General features: G+C 44.4%; 1 non-coding gene across 1 annotated transcript; it reads right to left on the reverse strand.

Annotated features, from left to right (window-relative positions):
* Window positions 1-7,335: 7,335 nt before the first annotated feature.
* On the reverse strand, window positions 7,336-7,407 carry trnah-gug. Its single transcript has one exon. It is a non-coding gene; the product is annotated as a tRNA-His (tRNA).
* Window positions 7,408-8,585: the final 1,178 nt, after the last annotated feature.

Raw genomic sequence — 8,585 nt, forward strand, 5'->3', positions numbered from 1 at the left:
TTTAACAATATTAAAGCGTTTCATAAACAGCACCACAACTCTGCAATGTTACACAGCATCACAGTTTTATAACCTTAAACAGCTCCACCATTTTACAATATTAAAGTGTTTCATAAACAGCACTACAACTATGCAATGTTACACAGCATCACAGTTGTATCAGTTTAATCAGCACAGAGTCAGAGTGTTAAACTGTACCACAGGCCTTTAAACCTTAAACAGCATGATATAGCCCCAAAGAGACCCCCCCCCCCCACACACACACACACACATGCCTCTGTGTGGTCCCCTGTGTGTGTGTGTGTGTGTGTGTGTGTGTGTGAGTCGTCTGCCTACTACAGTTCTCCTTTCTCCTTCATTACACTGGTAATTATTCTGCCTCTTAAACACGCATATGGGTTTGGGAGCCCGAGCGTGTTCATGTTTGATCGTTATCGCCGTTGTCACTAAGCGTCATTTAAGCGTGAGACGAGACGGCCTAGTGGCATCCCTTCCACGCCCCTGACACCCACAGAGAGAATCACTCACCTCATTTCACCAGGACACACATCCTGGGCAGCAACATTAGGACTATTATATCATACAGTACTGTTTAAAGATGCATTATGGAGGGACTATTATATCGTACAGTACTGTTTAAGGATGCATTATGGAGGGACTATTATATCGTACAGTACTGTTTAAAGATGCATTATGGAGGGACTATTATATCGTACAGTACTGTTTAAAGATGCATTATGGGGGGAACTTCATTTATGAATCGCTTTTTATTGCCTATCTGTGAACAGGCTGTAGTCTTAACTAAAAAGATTAAACAAATCCCCTGACTTTCTAGGTTTTCTAAAACAGCTTGTATTTGGTTTTCCATGGAAAGGACTCGGGTCAGAAACCCCTCAAATCTATTAACTGTGACATTATGCACCATGAAAGTCTATGAAAGTACTACCTTATTCGGTGAAAACTAACACCCAGTGTGTGACAAGGGTTGCTAAGTGATGACAAGTGTGTGACAAGGGTTGCTAAGTGATGACACCAAGTGATGACAAGGGTTGCTAACCACACATAAATATGTGCTATGTCTTGAATGTGCTGAGTGTGTTAGTGTGTTAGGAGAGGAGGTACCCTCAGAAGAGTTGGGTCTCCAAGAGCAGAAGGGCGCCTCTGCTCTGGCAGCACTTGTTTGGAACCAAGGACTCAGCTTTACAAGCTGAAGTGCCTCTCTGGTCTCTCCTCCTGGCCTGTGTGATAACATGGGGGAATAAAGTTCCTTGAACCTGAAAAAGGTTCCTGCAGTGAGACAAGGTTCCTGCAGTGAGAGTGGTTCAGGAACTGAAGCGAATGGCAGAAATCCCTAGGGGAGACTTGGCTGTGTGATTGACTGAATGAGATCCCTCGGGCTTACCACATGGACATGCATCCCTTAAACAGCCTCCGACACACACACACACACACACACACACAAACACACACACACACACACACACACACTGCAAGAAAACTCCTGGGAGATGATCAGAAAGATAGGAGACTTACAAATCACTGCCCAGAAACCAATGCTATCGCCCTTGATCTGAGAACACAGGTAACAGCAGATATTTACAGACTGGCTTAGCCCCCCACTCTCACATTCTCTCCCCTCGATCACTCTCTCTCTTTTTCTTTTTCTTTCACTCTCTCTCTTCTCTACTTTCCTTTCTTCTCCCTCTCTCTCCCCCCCTACTATTTTCTCTATCATTCACCCTTCTCTCTCTCTCCCTTTCTTTCTTTTCTTTCTCTCTCTGCCCCCCCTTTCTCCCTACCTTTCTTTTCTCTTTCTCTTGCTCTCTCTCCCCAGTGAGGAGGTTTGTTATCTGGGCATAAAATGTTGTGTTGTGTGGAGGTCCTGGGGCTGGGGCTGGGAGCAGGCCTGAGCTAGACTGGCTCCTCGGCTCTGCTCATGTTATTTCGCTGCTTACTCGGCCCTGACGAGTGCTGCCCAGGGTAATTGGTGAACAAAGACCCCATTGTTGCGGTGGTGGGGTGGAGTGGGTGTGGTGGGGGGTGGGGGTCATGGGCTAGGGGCATGGGCTTGGGTGTGTGTGTGTGTGTGTGTGTGTGTGTGTGTGTGTGTGTGTGGAGGGGGTACACCGGCTGACTGACTGAGGCCTAAAAAGGAGTGAGGTTGGGGCAAGGAACTCCCCACCTAACGGGAACGGCATGTACCATGTCCTGTATCTCATATACAGCCGGCTGGGTTCAACGCAGTTCACTCTACCTCCGTGGGCATTTGGGTCTAATGGATATGTGTGTGTGTGTGTGTTTGTGTGTGTGTGTGTGTGTGTGTGCGTAAGGGTATATGTGTGTGAGGGCATTGCATGGTGTGTGTGTGTGTGGGGGGGGGTCTCTTAAGCACCACTCAGGGGTAAGCTACAGTACGCAGATCTAGAATCTCCAAGTATGCACGGAAGATAGCGACAATTCCACAGTAGGTTTTTTGTTCCCAGATAGCGATAGTGATTCCTAAGGAGGAACAGGGCTCTGATTCGGGTCGGACTCAAACCAGAACCCACTCTTACTATACACCTGCATACCAGGTGCATAAAGGCACCTTTATCAGGCAGACGTGGCCCATTTGAGCTCACCTGAGCTATAATGTACGATGCTGCAGGTGTGGGAGCGCCGGATAAGCATTACCGGCCAACCCTGCTGTAGATTGGCCAGATTGTGATGTCAAGATGTCCAATACGGCTCTAGGGAGTCCCTGGCAAAACCATAAGCGCCCCTATATAGTTAAGCACCATTAGCACCCCTATATAGTTAAGCTCCATTAGCACCCCTATATAGTTAAGCTCCATAAGCACCCCTATATAGTTAAGCACCATTAGCACCCCTATATAGTTATGCCCCTATATAGTTAAGCTCCATTAGCACCCCTATATAGTTAAGCTCCATTAGCACCCCTATATAGTTATGCCCCTATATAGTTAAGCTCCATTAGCACCCCTATATAGTTAAGCTCCATTAGCACCCCTATATAGTTAAAGGAGAATTCCGGTGTGATATTGACCTAAAGTGTATCGAAACATGATACCGAGTGTGAACGTATGTCTCATAGCCCATCTCGGCTTGTCCCCTGCACTCCAAAATCTGGCGCTAGTTAGCCGATGCTACCAACATCTTTTTCAATAGTGGTGCTTCGGCATCGGGCTAGCCATGCAAATAAATCACTGTTTTACACCCATTTACGAGGCTCAATGTATCTCCACACTTCATTGGTAGACTTCCGAGGGCCCTGACATTTAAAACGAGACATTGAGAACTTTGAAAAAGCACTGGTAGTTTACTTACAAGACGATTTATACAGACAGTATCTTCACGAAGTTTAGCGTTTGCAGCCATCTTGAATTTAGTCACGATAAGTCGAGCAACGAGTAAGAATGAACAGCTATGATAAGGGATCAGATTCCAAAAATAATTCAGTGGAAATGCATGGATTCCAGTTGCTGCTACTGGAAGAAACTGGAATCCATGCATTTCCACTGAATTATTTTTGGAATCTGATCCCTTATCATAGCTGTTCATTCTTACTCGTTGCTCGACTTATCGTGACTAAATTCAAGATGGCTGCAAACGTTAAATTTCGTGAAGATACTGTCTGTATAAATCGTCTTGTAAGTAAACTACCAGTGCTTTTTCAAAGTTCTCAATGTCTCGTTTTAAATGTCAGGGCCCTAGGAAGTCTACCAATGAAGTGTGGAGATACATTGAGCCTCGTAAATGGGTGTAAAACAGTGATTTATTTGCATGGCTAGCCCGATGCCGAAGCACCACTACTGGAAAAAGTTGTTGGTAGCATCGGCTAACTAGCGCCAGATTTTGGAGTGCAGGGGACAAGTCGAGATGGGCTATGAGACATACGTTCACACTCGGTATCATGTTTCAATACACTTTAGGTCAATATCACACCGGAATTCTCCTTTAAGCTCCATTAGCACCCCTATATAGTTAAGCTCCATTAGCACCCCTATATAGTTATGCCCCTATATAGTTAAGCTCCATTAGCACCCCTATATAGTTAAGCTCCATTAGCACCCCTAGTTAAGCTCCATTAGCACCCCTATATAGTTAAGCCCCTATATAGTTAAGCTCCATTAGCACCCCTATATAGTTATGCCCCTATATAGTTATGCTCCATTAGCACCCCTATATAGTTAAGCTCCATTAGCACCCCTATATAGTTATGTGGTAGGTTAGTTATCTCAGACCGAAATACTCGGAAATCACTGATCTAATCTGTCTTTCAATCAACACACACACACACACACACACAAATCTGCCTCAGCATCTCTGTTGTGTCCATACTCCTTAGCGCACCTTGATATTTCTTGATGAGGGCCTTCTCCCTGCGCTGGCCTCCTCACCCCGCTGTGATCCACCCCCCCCCCCCCCCCCCAATCCCAGCTCCAGGCTGCCCCAGAGTGAGGCTGCCCCCTGCCCCCAGGCTGCCCCAGAGAAGCCCCCTGACGCGGTGCTCAGGCCCCTTGTTACACTCAATTACGTCCATGCGTTGTTCCTCAACGGGAATAAGATTGTAATGTAATTAAACGCAGTTGATTAGTCTCCCAGCAGAGCTCCTCACTGCACTCTCCCTGCTTCACTTGCCCCTCTCTCTCTTGCTCGCTCTCTCTCTTGGGGCGAGAGACACTGAAATAGCATACAGCAGAGCCACGTGCAAAAAGGAGTATATTTCATAACATGTCTCCATTATGTGAGTGAATATTAATGCTACAATAAAAAATGAGACATGTTGATGATACTATCGAAAGTTGTGAGAGACTACGTGTTTTGTTTTCTTATAAGTTGCGCTCGTGTTGTTAGCTGGTTTTGATGTGGGTCGGGAGAGTTGCACATCATGCCATGTGGACGTTAATAATATTGTCTTCGTATGCACGTCGTATGTGACAACATGTTTGTCGTCCAGACAAAACCCAACAGGCCGAGACATTTCATGCCCAATAGGTGTGCCACGGTCACGCCAGTCAAAGCGTCTGAATGCGGCTGAAAAGACTCACAGAGAGCCGCAGACGCGGACGCATAAAGGGCCGCGAGATAGAAAAGCTGGAGCCGGCCCGGGAAAGCAGACAGAGATAGAGAGATGGGCCCGACAGCAGTTTTGTCTCGCCCCCAGCGGGCGCCCTCTGAGTGCTCCGCCTGCTCCGTGGGGCTTTGTGGGAGAGCGCGGCGAGTGAATGGGGCCATCGGTGGCGGACGCTTGGCAGTGGCCCCCTTGTTTACTCTGAAGTTTCTCCTTGTTTGTTTGTGCGCGGAGCTCATTGTCGGCGCTCGCACTTGACGGCTGGTTAGTGGCTGCTGGGAACAAGGAGGCTCTTTCACAGGCCCCAGCAGGTGCAGAGGATTTCCCCCTGTGTGTGTGTGTGTGTGTGTGTGTGTGTCTCAGACCTGTCTGCCTGGGCCTAGAGGATTTATATACACACACACACACAGACACACACACACGCAGGCGTCATGAGAAAAACACACAAATACACACACTGATGCTGAACACATGCAAAAAGCAAACAAACTGTGCTGTGCTGGATTAAGGCTCAAATTGAAAGTAAGTTTGGCGTGTTCCTTATCTAAAGGAAACACACACACACACACACACACACATATACATAGAGAGAGAGAGAGAGAGAGAGGGAGAGAGATAAATAATGTAAAATGGCCACATTTGTTAAGTCTGAAGTTTGTCAATTATTTTGTGCTGTCCAGAGTTGCTGAACATATAGGCATAAAGTTTATTATGGTAAATAGCCTATATCGCCCAATTAACAAAACAAGATTATTGTCTAATTGGTTCAAATAGCTCAAGTAACTATAAGTGTTTTTCCCCCTTCAAATGTCCTGAACTATCCAAATCGTTCCCATGCTTAAAAACCTCTCGAGATCTGGCTATTAACAATCTTCCTCTCACCCCGGATGGATCTTCAAAGGGCCGGCGGGGGGTTATTTGAATGGAGGTTAGATTGACAGGTTGCTGTGTGTTAGACATTTTTCACAAGGCTAATTTCCCATGCCGATGGTGTCACCGCAGATAACTTAATTAACCTTTCACACCAGTTGAACTGGGTGATTGACAAGTGTCCGTTGCAGATAATGGGTCATTTGTTTGGAGTGAAGATGTAGACTTCGACTAGACGGAAACGTGGCGCTTCATAGTCAAAGTCTTCGAGATGTCATGTGAAGACAGAAGGTCGTGAACGTTATGGCTGCCCGCACAGTTGCAGTTTACTCCCTAAGACAAGACCTACGACACCTAAACACATTACTAATAAAAACAGTTTAACATCACCTCTTCCCCCGTGAATTTAGTCTTGTGGTTCAACTGCGGTGACAAATGTGTCGTCTCCCTCTAGTGGGGAGAATATATACCGCAATGACGATTTTTTTGAAGGAGTAGGTAATTCATTCCATGGGATTTTAATGTAGACGAAGGCTACACTTCCCTGTTGTAGGCTACTAACATTAAACTCGGCACCAACTCCTGTCGTTTGACCTAGTCATAATATCGAACATTTAGAGACTTTTCGTTTCAAGAACATATTCGTATGAATTTAAGCGTGAACTCTAACATATAGCCTAGTTGTTTTTAGCAATAAGTCTAAATGATCATGGGATCGTCTCGGCCTGTTCTGTAGCCTAGTTGAGTAGCCTACGAAAGGGTATGTTGTGATTAAGTAGGCTAATTATGAATGAGGTGTTGAATGAGCACAGAAAGACAAACTTGGAGCAGAAGCGCCGTCCCGTGGAGAGAACTGACTAGCACAACCAAGGCATAGCAAACCACTTCCTGATCAAAGCGTGGCTTGGACGGGACTTGACATTTTAAACATGTATTTAAAAAAATGCATTATCGCTTTCACTTGTCTCACATTTTGTAGGCCTACCTAAAGCGTATAAAGCTAATTTAGAGCATGGATAAGGTATGGAAAGTGAAGCGCTTTCACAACTTCACAACAAGCCAAGGTTAGTGAGGCTGAACAACAAAACGCGCCAGAAAAGATAGACCGTGCTCTAAAATAAATAGGTTATCTTTCTACTGAAAATAGTGTAACAAAGTGTGTGAAGACAGTTATGTGTGTAACAAGTTACAGGCTAACAACACGCAAACAGCCTGCAGAACTGCACTGGTTACACTCGTCATGTATTAACTTAAACATATACTTTATAGATTATAGATTATTATACTTTATACATAGAGTAGGCTACACGTTACAATGCATTATTTTTGTTAAAGCAGTTATAAGATCATTTCTAGAAAATGTCTGCTCTATGCCGTGTCAGGTATCAACCTGCCGTGACCCGGATTCGAACCGGGGTTGCTGCGGCCACAACGCAGAGTACTAACCACTATACGATCACGGCGCACTACCGAGCAGATGACGTCTGAGGTGGAAATGTAGGTATATGTTGTTGTGAAATATATTTGAGTGGCGATCTGGCCATGGAAGATCTGCCGTAGTCCACATTTTATTCTATAGCGTGGAAAAAGGGCTTTGGCCTGTTAATGAAGCTATCGAAATGAATAAGTGAGGGTATTTATTATTAAGTGATTATTCAAAATGGGTCATTATTGATTGACCTAAGTAGGCCTAGTGACCCGTTGTTTTATAGCCTAATTATTAGGCTACTCAGAATCTTATTTGTAGCCTCAGGACTGCAGGCACCATTAGGCATAAACTTTTATTTTATCTCCCGTTATGAAATATTTAACATTTGTCAAACCTTCTGAACTGGGAGCTATTTCAACCTATTGTCTAATAAGATCAGGCTGCTTACATTTGACCCAGGGGTCGGCAAAATTTCTCTCAAAAGGCCCATTTATTTTACCAGAAATGAAAAAACAAATGTATGGGGCCTCAAAGATATCGGAACCATTGAAAAGATTAAATTAAAAAACATCTCTATCTTTATTAGCCTCAGACACATATGGTAGTCGCCATGCTTTGCACATGTGCTGTATTGTACAGTATAATATTTTCACTAACTGTTAATATGTTGGGACAGCTTGGAGCTTAATAACTATATGAAATTGTTAGAAATATTTGATAACGTCCATTTTTAGAGAAAGCCAGGAAGCCACAAGAGAGGAGCTAAAGGGCCGCATGTGACCCTCGTCCCCCAGGTTGCCTTCCCCTGATTTGACCGAAAATCACCTGAGAAGCACCAATATGCTGAAAGATAAACCCTCATTATCTCTAAACTGTGCAAATATATTAAATGGTGATTTAACCCACTCTAATTACAACAAAGCAGATATAGCCTATATTCTAAATAAGAATATATTGCAATATTGTAAGAGGCTGTCATAATTTGGTTTTTAATATATTACAATGTCATAGGCCATTACAGATGCTAAATAGGCCACAGTGAATTAATTATGTAATGAACCATCACCATGACGAATTCTTTTAGCGATTTGTTCTCCTTTTGACCCAACAGTGTTCTTATGAAGTGCTGAGCTGCCACTCACATTCCCACACCCATACATTCACAAACATGTGTCACCTCACGTAGCCTAGTCTGGCCTTCAGCTTCAGCGC

This window comes from Alosa sapidissima, chromosome 18 (genome assembly GCF_018492685.1).
Source record: "Alosa sapidissima isolate fAloSap1 chromosome 18, fAloSap1.pri, whole genome shotgun sequence".
Lineage (NCBI taxonomy): Eukaryota > Metazoa > Chordata > Actinopteri > Clupeiformes > Clupeidae > Alosa > Alosa sapidissima.